Source organism: Salvelinus sp. IW2-2015, linkage group LG19 (genome assembly GCF_002910315.2).
Source record: "Salvelinus sp. IW2-2015 linkage group LG19, ASM291031v2, whole genome shotgun sequence".
NCBI lineage: Eukaryota > Metazoa > Chordata > Actinopteri > Salmoniformes > Salmonidae > Salvelinus > Salvelinus sp. IW2-2015.
Genome location: NC_036859.1, coordinates 2,611,224 through 2,626,717, shown reverse-complemented (window position 1 = coordinate 2,626,717; position 15,494 = coordinate 2,611,224). Strand labels below are relative to the sequence as shown.

Here is a 15,494-nt window from a genome sequence, read left to right as displayed (position 1 = left end):
TAACAGCTGTGTTAACTTTTCCTTGCTGGCTTGCTTGAGCAGGTTGGTTGCTAAGGTCAGAAGAGCTGCCATAAATTCAGATGAATCTTAAATAAGGTCGCACCCGACACGGTATCGTGTTTAGTGACACAAGTTCATGGGTAGTTGAATGCTAAATATAATCAAAGAAAGAGATTCAACTTCGCTTTGTTATTTGTAGCTAACGTTATGTGGTATCCCAGGAGGTCTACCCCAGGGGGTGGTAATAGAGGGGAGGTACGTGATGCGACGTTGGCTCCCTCTGCTGGGAGTACACGAGCTGGACACCCCGACACGGATAGCTCCAAGTGGAGGTAATTAGGGATWGTGCCAACCAGCCGTGGAGGCCACYTAAAAGGAGCACTGTGGCACATCYCGAGAGAGAACTGGGAGAGACTGACWCAGAGCCAAAGCGGAGAAGAAGTACSGAGCCAAACCTAAGTGATTGTCTTTGTTATATWTATTTTATGTCCTAGTAAAGTTGTGTTTGCGGACTAAAACCTCCCTGTCTCRGTGTTAGTCTCTGCATGCTCAACCCAACACCRCACAGTTTACCACAGTTAGATGGTCAAGAAAAGTTTGCATTATAGCTAGCGGCTAAGTGGTTCTCCTAAACCTGCTACGAAAAGTCAATTTTGACAAAAGCTGTATCCCTTCTAGACAAAACCGGCTTTGGCAGAGGTACCAAACACTGCATTAGTGAAAAAGTGATGAATCAGTGCATTGTGTGCATCAGAGCAAAAGTTTATATTCCTTTGAAATCAATAAAAGGTTTAATGTTGTTCAAATAGAACATCGAAACAATTTAGATATCTTATTGACTTCTGCGTGCTGGTGGAAAAAGCTACATAATGAAATTGGTAGCCTACATCCTTAAGTTTAGAGGAACCTTTTCCCAATAAAGTAATCAATTCTACTCTGACCATTACTTTCACAAATATGAATCATGTTCCTTAGTCCTGGAAACTTGTCTTTTACTTATTTTTTTTACTACATATTTACAGTGCTGCTTGATATGAGGCGCTTTCTGAACAGAAAATACCATTGTTCACACTGGATATTTATTAATATATGTACAAATTAACAACAACAAATAACAAATACAGTCTTCACTCAAAACTCAACCACTAACATAATCTCATTATACAATTTTACAGACATTGTATTCAGTTTTAGCCCTGCTGCAATGATAAAGGGCACAGCTAATAACTAATGAAAATGCTTCTCGTGGTTTGGCGGGTCATGTTTCGGAGGACTCGACCTTCGCCTCCCAAGCAGGTTGGGGAGTTGCAGCGATTTTACAAGATCGAAATTATGGACAAAAATGGGGTAATTTTTTAAAAATATATATTAATATACATGTTTTAATGTTTCTGTACGTGCTTTGTGGGTAATGCTGTTTACACAATGATAGAACTACGTACATGAGTTCAATATCTGTCAGCAGAAGAGACGATCCAGAGAAATGGGAAGATCCTATGAAAATAGTATTCCAATAGTGTGTTCTGCTGTCCAGCATTGAACAATTTAAATGAGTTAACAGTCATTACAAATGTTTTGAATTTGAAATATTCAACCCAACACACACACCTCTGTTGGTATTTTAGCATCATGATGCAAAAAAAACGAAAGATCTCATCATGTACCAAGGAGTTCATTATCACAACAACAATGCAGGGCTAGGTAAGCACTCAGGTCGTAGGGTAGGAAGGGCTCAGCCATAACTGACCATCACGGACAGTAGAGATCATTCGTACATGCCACTGTCAATCACTCTGAAGACAGGAACACAGTCCTCTGTCCAATAGTTTTTCCTCAAAATGTCCTACTGTAGTCTACAGAGGTCAGCAGGATGGATAGAGAGAGGGTTCACTTTGGCTTCTACAGAATGCAGGACAGCTGGGTGTACCCAGAGCCATGTACAGTGGCAAGACAAAGTATGTGAACCCTTTGGAATTACCTGGATTTCTGTATAAATTGGTCAGCAAATTTGTCACAACAATAGACAAACATAGTGTGCTTAAACTAATAACACACAAATTATTGTATTTTTCTTGTCTATATTGAATACATCATTTAAACATTCACAGTGTAGGTTGGAAAAAGTATGTGAACCCCTAGGCTAATGACTTCTCCAAAAGCTAATTGGAGTCAGGAGTCAGCTAACCTGGAGTATAATCAATGAGACGAGATTGGGGATGTTGYTTAGAGCTGCCTTACCCAATAAAAAACACTCACAAAATGTGGGTTTGCTATTCACAAGAAGCATTGCCTGAGGTGAACCATGCAAAAGAGATCTCAGAAGACCTAAGATTAAGCTGGAAAGGGTAACAAAAGTATTTCTAAAAGCCTTGATGTTCATCAGTCCATGGTAAGACAAATTGTCTATAAATGGAGAAAGTTAATCACTGTTGCTACTCCCTAGGAGATGCCGTCCTGCAAAGATGACTGCAAGAGCACAGCGCAGAATGCTCAATGAGGTTAAGAAGAATCCTAGACTGTCAGCTAAAGACTTACAGAAATCTCTGGAACATGCTAACATTTCTGTTGACGAGTTTACGATACGTAAAATACTAAACAAGAATGGTGTTCATGGGAGGACACCACGGAAGAAGCCACTGCTGTCCAAAAAAACATTGCTGCWCGTCTGAAGTTTGCAAAGGTGCACCTGGCTGTTTCATAGTGCTACTGGCAAAATATTCTGTGAACAGATTAAACTACAGTTGAGTTGTTTGGAAGGAACACACAACACTATGCTGTCTCTTATACACATCTAGATGTGTATAAGAGACAGGGCTGTTTCATAGTGCTACTGGCAAAATATTCTGTGAACAGATTAAACTACAGTTGAGTTGTTTGGAAGGAACACACAACACTATGTGTGGAGAAAAAAAGGCACAGCACACCAACATCAAAACCTCATTCCTACTGTAAAGTATGGTGGAGGGAGCATCATGGTTTGGGGCTGCTTTGCTGCCTCAGGGCCTGGACAGCTTGCTATCATCGACGGAAAAATAAATTCCCAAGTTTATCAAGACATTTTGCAGGAGAATGTAAGGCCTGTCTCTTATACACATCTAGATGTGTATAAGAGACAGGGATAAGAGCGTCTGCTAAATGACTTAAATGTAAATGTAAATGTAAATCAACAACAGAATGGCTTCAACAGAAGAAAATARGCCTTCTAGAGTGGCCCAGTCAGAGTCCTGACTTCAACCCCATTGAGATGCTGTGGCATTACATTTACATTTAAGTCATTTAGCTGACGCTCTTATCCAGAGCGACTTACAAATTGGAAAGTTCATACATATTCATCCTGGTCCCCCCGTGGGGAATGAACCCACAACCCTGGCGTTGCAAGCACCATGCTCTACCAACTGAGCCACACGGGACCCGTGGCATGACCTCGAGAGCAGTTCACACCAGACACTGAAACAGTTTTGTAAAGAGGAATAGTCCATAATTCCTCCTGACCGTTGTGCAGCTCTGATCCGCAACTACAGAAAACGTTTGGTTGAGGTTATTGCTGCCAAAGGAGGGTCAACCAGTTATTACATCCAAGGATTCACATAGTTTTCCCACCCTGCACTGTGAATGTTTACACAGTTTGTTCAATAAAGATATGAAAAWGTATTATTGTTTGTGTGTTATTAGTTTAAGTAAACAGTGTTTGTCTATTGTTGTGACCTAAATGAAGCTCAGATCAAATTTTATGACGAATTTATGCAGAAATACAGGTCATTCCAAAGTGTTCACATACTTTTTCTTGCCACTGTATATAGAGAGTTAGGACACTTTTTTGAATATTGTTCTAACTCTAGACATTCAGTTAATTTAAATATTCCCCATGCAATGTTAATGAGGTGCTAACATGGCTGCCATAGAATYTTGACATTTATACAATGGGTGGGTCTAATCCTGAATGCTGATTGGTTAAAACCGCATTCCAGCCAGTGTCTATTCCACAAGTTACCACCAGCTAAATCAATGATGTTAAAATGCCTATTTACTCTGTTCCATCTGACTACGCAATCCACTGTCTCATCAGCCCAGCCAGGCACTTTATAAACTTGATCTCCACTATAATAAGCATCTAGACATTTTCTCACATTTCTTTTAGACTAACATTTAGTTTTCAATGGCGTAGATTTATATAAACCTTGCAGTTTATCTCTCCAACATTTGCAACATCGTTTCAATATTCAAATTCGATCTCTAGCTGTCCCATAGTAATGAATGTGTCGGGAGTTGGGACGAGACAGACAGCGTTTCTTACATGCTGACCACACTGCTCTCGCGTGTGCATCTGTGTGTGCCATCGCACGCATGTTSATTTTGTCCATATCAAAACGAACTCTGAACCAAATATATTCATTTGGGGACAGGTCAAAAAGCATTAAACATTTATGGTAATTTAGCTAGTTAGCTTGCTGTTGCTAGTCCTGGGATATACACATTGGGTTGTTGTTATACCTGAAATGAACAAGGTCCTCTACTCCGACAATTAATCCACAGATCAAAGAGTAAACTGAGTTAGTTTCTAGTAATCTCTCCTCCTTCAGTCTTCTTCTTTGGACTTTGGCGGTTGACCACCAACTTTAAGGTGCATTACCAGCACCAACTGGACTGGAGTGTGGACCTCAGTTCATCTTTCAGTCACTCACGTGTGTATACGCTCCTAAAAACCAATGAGGAGATGGGAAAGGCGGGACTTACAGCATGTCAAGCATCACAAATAGAGCCAAGTTCTATTTTAGCACCTGGCTACGCAGACGCTCGTTGATGCGCGCGAGCAGTGTGGATGCAATGACTGAATAACATGTATGTGCACATTTATTTTGCAAAGCTCGCACACGCTACGCGGGCGGTGTGGTCAGCATGTCAGCCAGTCGAAATCATGAATCAGCTGGCATAATTTTTATGTATATATACAAAGAAATGTCAATTGAAAAAAGGTCAAACGAAACGAAGTGTAGCTAGTTTGCAGTCTTTCCAGCTTCAGTTTGAAGTGATTGTGTTAGCTGTGTTGTTGGCTAGCTCCTCTGAACAACATTTTCCTGACGAGTGAGCACAATTTCTATGCCAGGCAAAATCGTGCCTCATTTGCTCCTTGTTATGGATGTTTCCAATTAAATGTCTCTAGAAAACAGCTTAAACAAATGCAAATGCAGCTACTTTGCTGTTATTCTGTCTGCACTTTTTGATGTGACTGTAAGTTAGCCGTAGTTGGCTACCTAGCAAGCAAGGGATAAGAATGTTGCCAGCCAGTATGGCAATGGAACATTTAGAACGAACAACTGGGTCACSTCCATAGATACAGAACAAAAAGACTGAACGACTGGGTTGCATCTCTGGCAACCGAACCGATAGAATGAACGACCAGCCGGCTTGGGTAGCAACCCTAGATTTGTGTCGGAACTATATCTTGTGGAAGAATGAAATAGTATTAATAAATTCATCAAAATATATATTTTTATGAAAATATGTCAATCATTACTGGAATATGTGATAATAGTGATAGTGATTATGTCCTTGCAGCCGGTGTTTGGAGGATATATTGGCACGCGTTGTCACTTAAGTCATGTACAGTGCCTAGTGAAAACCTACGCACCGCTTGTACAGTCTTCAGATTTTGCTGCCTTGAATTTAAATCTGAAACGGGATTAAATAGGATTTTTGTTTTCCTGCTGATCTAGACAATCTACACACATTTTCAAAGTGAAAGGAGATGCATAGAAAATGTCTAAACGGATTCAAAAATAAGAAGCAAAGATATCTTGATTGCATAGCTCTTGGTGGATGCACTATTTGCAGCAGTTACTGCTATGACTCATTTTAAATAAGATTCCACCAACTTTGTACAAGTTTTAGGGCAACATATATACATTGTGTTTGTCAAAATTGCTCAAGCTCAGTCAATTTGGTTGGGAATTATTGATGTATTAGCAATATTCAAATCTGATGATGTATTGCAGTATTACTTAATGGCCTTGTTGCAAATTGGATGGATGATTTAGAATGGATGTTTTAGCACAYGCTTCCTTCTTTTTACTTTGTCAGACATGCCAGTAATATGGAGTGAATGTGACGTTGTTGATCCATGTACGTCTTTAGCCTCATAGTGATATCCCTGAGCAGTTTTCCATTCTCGGCCACAGCACATTTAGGAAGGGTGGCCAGATCTTTGCAGTGTCTGGGTGATATGATACACCATCCAGAGATGAATTATCATACTTGACCATAKTCAAAGGGATATTTAGTGGCTTGGGATTATGTTTAACCTCCCCRGATCCATGCCTGTCTAAAAATGTATTGCAGACATGCTTTTAAAGCTCATTGGTGGCTCTGAGGATGAATCATTGTTCGAAATGCACTATACACTATCCTCTGACGTTACAGAGACAGAGGAAGTTGCTCTCAAATCAAGAGAAAGACTACTTTTACAAACAGATGGACCCCATTCAAGAAATTGTGTGATTTTTTTTTATGAGCACATCTTGATAACYAMGATTGTTTAGGCAAGTTTAAACTGRCTGCYCTGTAGCAGAGCTGTGGCATGCATGCTTTGTCAAGTAGAGCTCTCAGTTAACGACATTGAGTACAGATTGATCTTCATACAGATGAGGCAGGAGGAGGAGCTGTGCAGAACACACACACATACACAAGAGCAGGGTTGGGCACACACTGGAGGTGCCATTGATGAGAACTTGTCCAGATTAGYCCTATCAATCACAGTTCTGTAAAATGGTTCTATCCTAATGTGCTTGATGAAAGTCCTTCTTACTGTGCGGTCGGTTTCCCAAGACGTGGTCAATCTCTGTGACAATGCCTGCTGTCATCTTTGGAATGACCTACAATATATGAAAAGGAGAAACAAAACATTTGATTCAGTTAGTTGTGAAGGTGATAGCAGTAGTTCGTAAAAAACACCACAATAGATGTACTGTATCCAAAATATTCAACGAACAGTGTAGACTAGAGAGAGGGAACAGTTTTTGAGTGCTGAGAAAGGGATGCCAGAAAAATTACATAATTTATTACAATTTTGATTTACTACGTCCATGGTCCAAGTTCCGGCCTGGTCGTCAGTAAGACAGCTGGTCTAGCTCAGTTGGTAGAGCATGGTGTTTGCTATGCCAGGATAGTTGATTTTATTCCTGGGATTACCCATATGTAAAAATTGTATCCACAGATAACTCTATGTCGCTTTGGATAAACGTGTGTTCTAAATGTCATGTATTGTTATTATTATTATATATTAAAGCTTAAAATGTATTCTTCAAAGGAGTCCTGCTCCCATAAATGTTGACATTATAGTATATGAGAGATGCTCCTTGCCTCCATGGCCCTCAGGTTCTCTGCAAGCTGGATGGGGTTGGATGTTCCCAGCAACACTGAGCTCACTCCTTCATTCCTCAGGCACCAGGCTAGAGAAAGAGAGAGAGAGGTTAATCAGGACAAGTCCCTTGTGGAGGTAGTCCCTCCAAGACTCAAAATAGGGCAATCCTCTACATTTAGCATGGTTATCTGTCTGTGCCGATATCTTACCGATGGCTAGTTGTGGCAGAGTGCAACCCAGCTTCTCAGAGATGGTAGTCAGCTCCTTCAGCTTGGCCTGTTGTTTCCTCCCGTCCTCACTCACTATCTTCTCCTTCAACCAGGCATACGGCTGGAGGAGAGAGAATGGAGAAGGATCTTAGAAAAACCCTGAGGACCAAGCAGACATTCATAAAACCCCTCAGATGTTGTTGGGACAAGAAGATACGAGCAGTACCTTCATGGAGGCCCTGGAGCATTCTGGGATACCATTCTCATACTTCCCAGTGATGATTCCACAGGCTAGAGGCGACCAGGATACCACACCCACACCTGCAATGGCACGTGGTAGTCAGGCCACATGACAGGCAAGGTAATCATCAGACGACCATGGTACGGAAGGACAAAAGAACTGGTATCTACAGTTTACCTTTTGAGGCATGGAATATTGACTGGTATGTCAAAGACCACAGCATGCAGGCCACAGCATGCACAGTCCAATATAGATYCCACTTGCCTATCTTGTGGTAGAGCTCAGGCAGCTGTGTCTCCACCTTGTCCCTCTGGAAGAAATGATACTCGGCCTGCTCACACACCGGAGGGATCAGGTTAAACTGCCTAGCCACAGAGTACGCCTCCTAAAAGAATGAGGGATGAGAAAGAGAGGAGGAGGAAGGGGAGAGAAACATGGTGAGGAAAGTGGGATCTGAACTTTACTGACTGCATTTATCTTTTAAAGCTTTGCATTTCTRGTCAGACCAAACTTCCATATCTTCAAAAACATTGATATTACAAGACATCACCTGAACTTTTCAGACATCATTTACCTTCACCCTGTAGTGTTTGTTTACTCCCTAATGTCAGACTTCAGAAGCATTCATTTCCCAAGCATGCTAGTGAATTATGTGGACAGAATCTAGTTAGTAGGTCTACAGCAAATTAGAGTATGAAGTTCATGTATTGTGAGGTTGTGAGGAAGTGTGTTCCTGCTCACCATGATCTCCATGGCAGACCACCGTGATGTCCCCCAGTACATGGACATACCCTGGTTGATCACATGGGTCATCGCCCTCACYATCTCTGCAGAGACAAAAACAACAAACACCTGCTAGCCACGGGAGGGGACCATGGCTTTTTTGGACAAATGAGATGTTGTGGGTATTGGTGTAGGTTGGCATCTGCCCCTTTCTGCACAAAGGGAGTTGGGAGAGTATAGCAAAATAAGATAATTTATGTTTTTAAGTGATGTTCCCCTGAAAATATATATTAATTGTCCGTTTACCTGTAAATCGAAGCCTGGTTGTGTTTTGAGTGGAACATACATAGAGGAAAACTGATACGATGYAGATACTCCAATGTTAAGGAGTATCTTAACATCAGAAAGATCACTTCTCATTACCAAACGATGCATTATAAAGGCTTTGTATAATTTCATCCAGTAGTTTTGAAAGTAGCTCTCACGAGCCAAAACGGGTCCACGAAAATGTTGTATGATAAATTACGTTCTGCTAAATAAATAAAATACAAAAATATTCCTGAAATTTGTATATGTTACGAATTCCAATTCCTACAATGTGTTAGCAATTTTAAAGTGCTTAAAATCCTGTTCAATCTTCTTAAAGGCAAATATTGACTTTTGTTGTCTAATATCCTACTGGGCACACCAAGTCATTTCAACCTGGAGAATTGGGTAATATTTGTTAGATGAGATTCCAACCTATTTTCACCCTCTCAAAAAGACCACTGTTACGGCTTTCTAATTCCTCCTCCTCGGACGAGGAGAGGCGAGAAGGATCGGACCAATACGCGGAGTGGTTAGTGTCCATAATTTATTAGCATCAAACTGAACACTATAATGAAACAAAATAACAAATAGAAAACCGACAAACAGTCCCGTGTTGCACAACGACTACACGGAAGACAAACACCCACAAAACACAAGTGAAACCCAGGCTGCCTAAGTATGATTCTCAATCAGGGACAACGATTGACAGCTGTCTCTGATTGAGAATCATACCCGGCCAGACACAAACATCCCAACATAGAAAATACCACATAGACAAACCCACCCAACTCACGCCCTACCATACTATAATACAAAGAAAAAAGAAAATACAGATGGTCGCCGGAACAGACCATGGAAAACCCCCCCCCTATGCAAGCATATTATAGCGAAAACTCCGGGCTAAGCAATCAGAGCACAAATAACACATCATACACATAGGTCTGGTGGGGCAAAGCCACATGTGTCTCTACCTGTATTTGATAACCATTCCACTTCGCTTGCGCCATCTGCGCGTCTCGGATCTCAGTTGATCCCCCACAAGCCCACCGTCCATAGAACATATCCCCCAGCTTCCGTGGCCTCACTCGCCAAAGTCTACCCTCGGCTATGCCAAACACATCCCCTACTCGTATAGTAAACAAGTGCTAAATACTCAGCACGTCACCGGAACTGTACGTCGCAGAGAGCTCTGGACGAGGAGGTCAGGCTCTCGAACTAGAGCGATATCCTGCTGGCTGGCTCTGGCTGTGCGCCGGCACAAAATTCATGGGACGGAGCTCTGGACTAGTTCCAGTCCTGTTATATAGGCTTCTTGCGCTACCCTGCAGTCTGCGTGTGGAGTAAGCTCTGGCGGAATCCTGGCGCGCTAGGTGCTTCGAGCGTGATTCACGGCTGCTTAACCCCTGACGTCTCTACGGCTTGATCCTGCTGGACCTGTGCTCGATTAAGTCAAGATTAACTTATATTAAACTAGCCTTCATGACAGAGATGTTACCATTATCTTTTTTTATCAATCTTAGCGTTTTTTCTTTTGTCCCTTTTTTGTTTCCGTGTGATGGCTGAGCCTGGCTGGCGAAGGCTCTGGCTGAGCCTGGCTGCGGAAGGCTCTGGCTGAGCCGGCTGGCGGACGGCTCTGGCTGATCCTGGCTGGCGGAAGGCTCTGGTGACCTGGCTGGCGAAGGCTCTGCTGAGCCTGGCTGCGGAAGGCTCTGGCTGAGCCTGGCTGGCGGAAGGCTCTGCGGATCCTGGCTGGCGGAAGGCTCTGGCTGATCCTGGCTGGGAAGCTCTGGCTGATCCTGGCTGGCGGAAGGCTCTGGCTGGTCCTGGGCTGACGGCTCTGCTGTGTCCTGCTGGACGGCTCTGGCTGTCCTGGCTGGACGGCTCTGGCTGTCCTGCTGGACGGCTCTGCTGGTCCTGGCTGGACGGCTTCTGGCTGGTCCTGGCTGGACGGCTCTGGCTGTCCTGCTGATGCTCTGCTGGACCTCTGGCTGGTCCTGGCTGGACGGCTCTGGCCATACGGACAGCGCTGGGCAGGCAGACAGTCAGCAGCGCTGGCACGGCGTTCAGACACGCTGGGAAGCAGCAGTTCAGACAGCGCTGGAAGGCAGGCAGTTCAGACTCAGGCTGCGCTGGAGAGGAGGAAGGCTCTGACAGCACTGACAGGTGGGAGCAGCTGGAGAGAGAACCGGAGAGACAGCCTGGTGCGGGGCTGCACCGGAGGACTGGTACGTGGAGGTGGCACCGGGTATACCGGACCGTGAAGGAGGACACGCGCTCTTGAGCACCGAGCCTCCCACCCTACCAGACCTTGAATGGTCCCCGTAGCCCTGCCAGTGCGGCGAGTGGAATAGCCCCACTGGGCTAGGCTGGCGAACCGGGACACCATCTGTAAGGCTGGTGCCAGTTACGCCGGCCCGAGAGACGTACTGGAGCCAGATATGTTGGGCCGGCTCATGGCACCCGGCTCGATGCCCAACCTAGCCCTACCAGGCGCGAGGTGGAATAGCCCACACTGGCTAAGCACGGTACTGGGGACACCGTGCGCTTTACCGCATAACACTGGGTCTGACCAGTACGACGCCCCTCTCCAACTCCACGTAATCACGGGAGTTCGTTCAGTATTCTCTACCCGGCTTGCACACCCACTATGCTGTGTGCCCCCCGCCCCCCCCCCCCTTCAACACAAAACAATATCAAATTGAAGGAGAATGTTTTTTCTGCTTGGATAGCTCCATCTATGCCACTGAGCCTGGCTTTAAATTCCAGTTTGTTTACAAATTAATTATTGATATTTGGCTTTAAGTCTCCATTTCCACCGAAAATCTAACTTAAAGAATAGAACTAAATCATATCCAATCCAACTTTAAATGCACTTTAAATACGGTTTGATTTGATTTAGTTGTATTATTTTACTTTGATTTTTTGGTTGAGATGGAGACGTGAATCCAACATACACTAAGTGTACAAAACATTAAGGACACCTTCCTAATATTTTGCCCTCAGAACAGCCTCAATTCATCAGGGCATGGACTCTACAAGCCGTTGAAATCTCGAAACCGTTCCACAGGGATACTGGTCCATGTTGACTCCAATGCTTCCCACAGTTGTGTCAAGTTGGCTGAATGTCCTTTGGGTAGTGTACCATTCTTGATACACAGTGGAAACTGTTGAGCATGAAAAGCCTAGCAACATTGCAGTTTTTGACACAAACTGGTGCGTCTGGTGCACCTACTACCATACCCCGTTCAAAGGCACTTAAATCTTTTGTCCTGCCCGTTCACCCTCTGAATGGCACACATACGCAATCCATGTCTCAATTGTCTTAAGGCTTAAAAATCCTTCTTTAACCCGTCTCCTCCTCTTCATCTACACTGATTGAAGTGGATATAACAAGTGACATCAATAAGGGACCATAGCTTTCACCTGAATTCACCTAGTCAGTCTATGTCATGGAAAGAGCATGTGTCCTTAATGTTTCGTAAACTCAGTGTATTTATAATTAACTTGTAGATTCAATTGGAAATCAACCAAAGCTTGAAACCCCAGGCCTACATATCTATTTTTAGTTGATCCTGGACTGAATTTAAACAATAGCTGTTGATGACTTCCCAGATACTAAATACAGTAGGCTTAAATAGCATCATTGATGTTGTATGATTGATCAAGTATGGTTCCATTTAAATTGCTCTGTTGAACCTACCTTTTGGAATGACTTCAATAGCAACAGTTAATCTATTTTTTTAACATTTCTATTTCACCTTTATTTAACCAGGTAGGCCAGTTGAGAACAAGTTCTCATTTACAACTGCGACCTGGCCAAGATAAAGCAAAGCAGTGTGACACAAACAACACAGAGTTACACATGGGATAAACAAACGTACAGTCAATAACACAACAGAGAGGTAAGGCAATAAATAGGCTATTGTGGCGAAATAATTACAATTTAGCAATTAAACCCTGGAGTGATAGATGTGCAGGAGATGAATGTGCAAGTAGAGATACTGGGGTGCAAAGGAGCAACAAAAAAACAAAACAATATGGGGATGAGGTAATTGGGTGGGCTAGTACATGGGCTGTGTACATGTGCAATGATTGATAAGCTGCTCTGACAGCTGATGCTTAAAGTTAGTGAGGGAGAATATAAGACTCCAGCTTCAGTGATTTTTGCCAATTCGTTCCAGTCATTGGCAGCAGAGAACTGGAAGGAAGATGCCAAAAGAGGAGTTAGCTTTGGGGATGACAGTGAAATATACCTGCTGGAGCACGTGCTACGAGTGGATGCTGCTATGGTGACAGTGAGCTGAGATAAGGCGGGGCTTTACCTAGCAAAGACTTATAGATGACCTGAGCCAGTGGGTTTGACGAGGCCAGCCAAACGAGAGCAAACTGGTCGCAGTGGTGGTAGTATATAGGCCTTTGGTGACAAAACAGATGGCACTGTGAAAGACTAATCCAAGTTGCTAAGTCGAGTGCTGGAGGCTATTTGTAAATGACATCGCCGAAGTTAAGGATCGGTAGGTAGTCAGTTTTACGAGGGTATGTTTGCAGCATGAGTGAAGGATGCTTTGTTGCGAAATAGGAACCCGATTCTAGATTTCATTTTGATTGGAGATGTTTAATGTGAGTCTGGAAAGAGATTTACAGTCTAACCAGACACCTAGTATTTGTAGTTGTTTCACATATTCTAAGTCAGAACCGTCCAGAGTAGTGATGCTAGACGAGCGGGCGGGTGCTGGCAACGATCGATTGAAAAGCATGCATTTAGTTTTACTTGCATTTAAGAGCAGTTGGAGCCACGGAAGGAGTGTTGTATGGCATTGAAGCTCGTCTGGAGGTTTGTTAACACAGTGTACAAAGAAGGCCAGAAGTATACATAATGGTGTCGTCTGCGTAGAGGTGGATCAGAGAATCACCGCAGCAAGAGCGACATCATTGATGTAAACAGAGAAAAGACTCGGCCCGAGAAATTGAACCCTGTGGCACCCCCATAGAGACTGCCAGAGTCCGGACAACCTGCCTCCGATTTTACACACTGAACTCTATCTGAGAGTAGTTGGTGAACCAGGCGAGGCAGTCATTTGAGAAACCAAGGCTGTTGAGTCTCCGATAAGAATGCGATGATTGACAGAGTCGAAAGCCTTGGCCAGGTCGATGAAGACAGCTGCACAGTATTGTCTTTTGTCGATGGCGGTTATGATATCGTTTAGGACCTTGAGGTGGCACCCATGACCAGCTCGGAAACCAGATTGCGTAGTGGAGGAAGGTATGGTGGATTTAAAATGGTCGGTGATCTGTTTGTTAACTTGACTTTAGAAAGGCAGGATAGGATAGATATAGGTCTGTATCAGTTTAAGTGGAGGTTCTCAGCAATCATTCTCATGACAGCGCATGTTATAGTCGTGACAATTATCAAAACTAAGCAGGCTGATGATGTTTAAAACCTCTGGATGGGAACTGAAGGACTAGCTCTCCAGGAGGAGGTCTTGCCAGCCGACAGTTTTTTCTGATAGTGAATATTACATTGAAGATCTGACGTTGTTTAAAGTAAACATTTTACATATTCCATACAAGGTTTTCTATGTTGAAAATTGGTTACCATGACAACATAATCCTTTGGTTGACATTGATACTTTTTCAAATCTTATGTATTTTCCACATAGATTCCCGCGTCAAAATAATTTGACAAATTATACTGAACAAAAATATGAACGTAACATTCAACAATTTGAATGATTTTACTGAGTTACAGTTCATTTAAGGAAATCAGTACATTTAAATAAATAAATTAGGCCTTAATATATGGATTTCACATGACTGGGCATAGGCCACCCGCCTGGGAACCAGGCCCAGCAATTAGAATGAATTTTTCCCACAACAGGGCTTATTACAGACAGAAATACTCCTCAGTTTCATCAGCTGTCGCGGTGACTGGTATCAGACAATCCCGCAGGTGCGTCACAGAGTCCGAGTGCTAAAGGAGCTCCTTAAACTTGACCCCCAAAAAAACATCTGGGTCAGATGGTTTAGACCCTTTCTTTTTTAAGGTCGCTGACCCTATAATTGCCAAGCCTGTCTCTCCTTTCTGGGGAGGTTCCCATTGCTTGGAAGGCAGCCACGGTTCATCCTTTTTTAAATGGGGAGATCAATCTGATTTTAACTGTTATAGGCCTATTTCTATTTTGCCTGTTTATCAAAAGTGTGTTAAAAAAAAAAAAAAAGGAACTGACTTGCTTTCTGATGTCTATAGTATTCTCTCTGGTAGCAATCTGGTTTCCGCTCAGGTTATGGATGTGCCACTGCAACCTTAAGGTCCTCATGATGTCACTATTGCCCTTGATTCTAAGCAATGTTGTGCAACAATTTGTATTGACTTGGCCAAAGCTGTTTGATACGGTAGACCATTCCATTCTTGTGGGCCTTTGGGTCTTTGGCCTGGTTTTCTAACTAACGCTCTCTCAAGAGTACAGTGTATAAAGTCAGAACATCTGCTGTCATACACTGCCTGTCACCAAGGGTGTACCCCAAGGCTCAATCCTTGGCCCCAGGCCCTTAAATTTACATCAACAACATAACTCAGGCAGTAGGAAGCTCTCTCATCCATTTATATGCAGATGATACAGTCTTACACTCAGCTGGCCCCTCCCCGGATTTGTGT

General features: G+C 43.3%; 1 pseudogene; it reads right to left on the bottom strand.

The window, feature by feature from the left end:
* Positions 1–3,139: 3,139 nt before the first annotated feature.
* LOC111978872 (voltage-gated potassium channel subunit beta-1-like) overlaps positions 3,140–15,494 on the bottom strand; it is an 88,223-nt pseudogene continuing 75,868 nt past the window's right edge.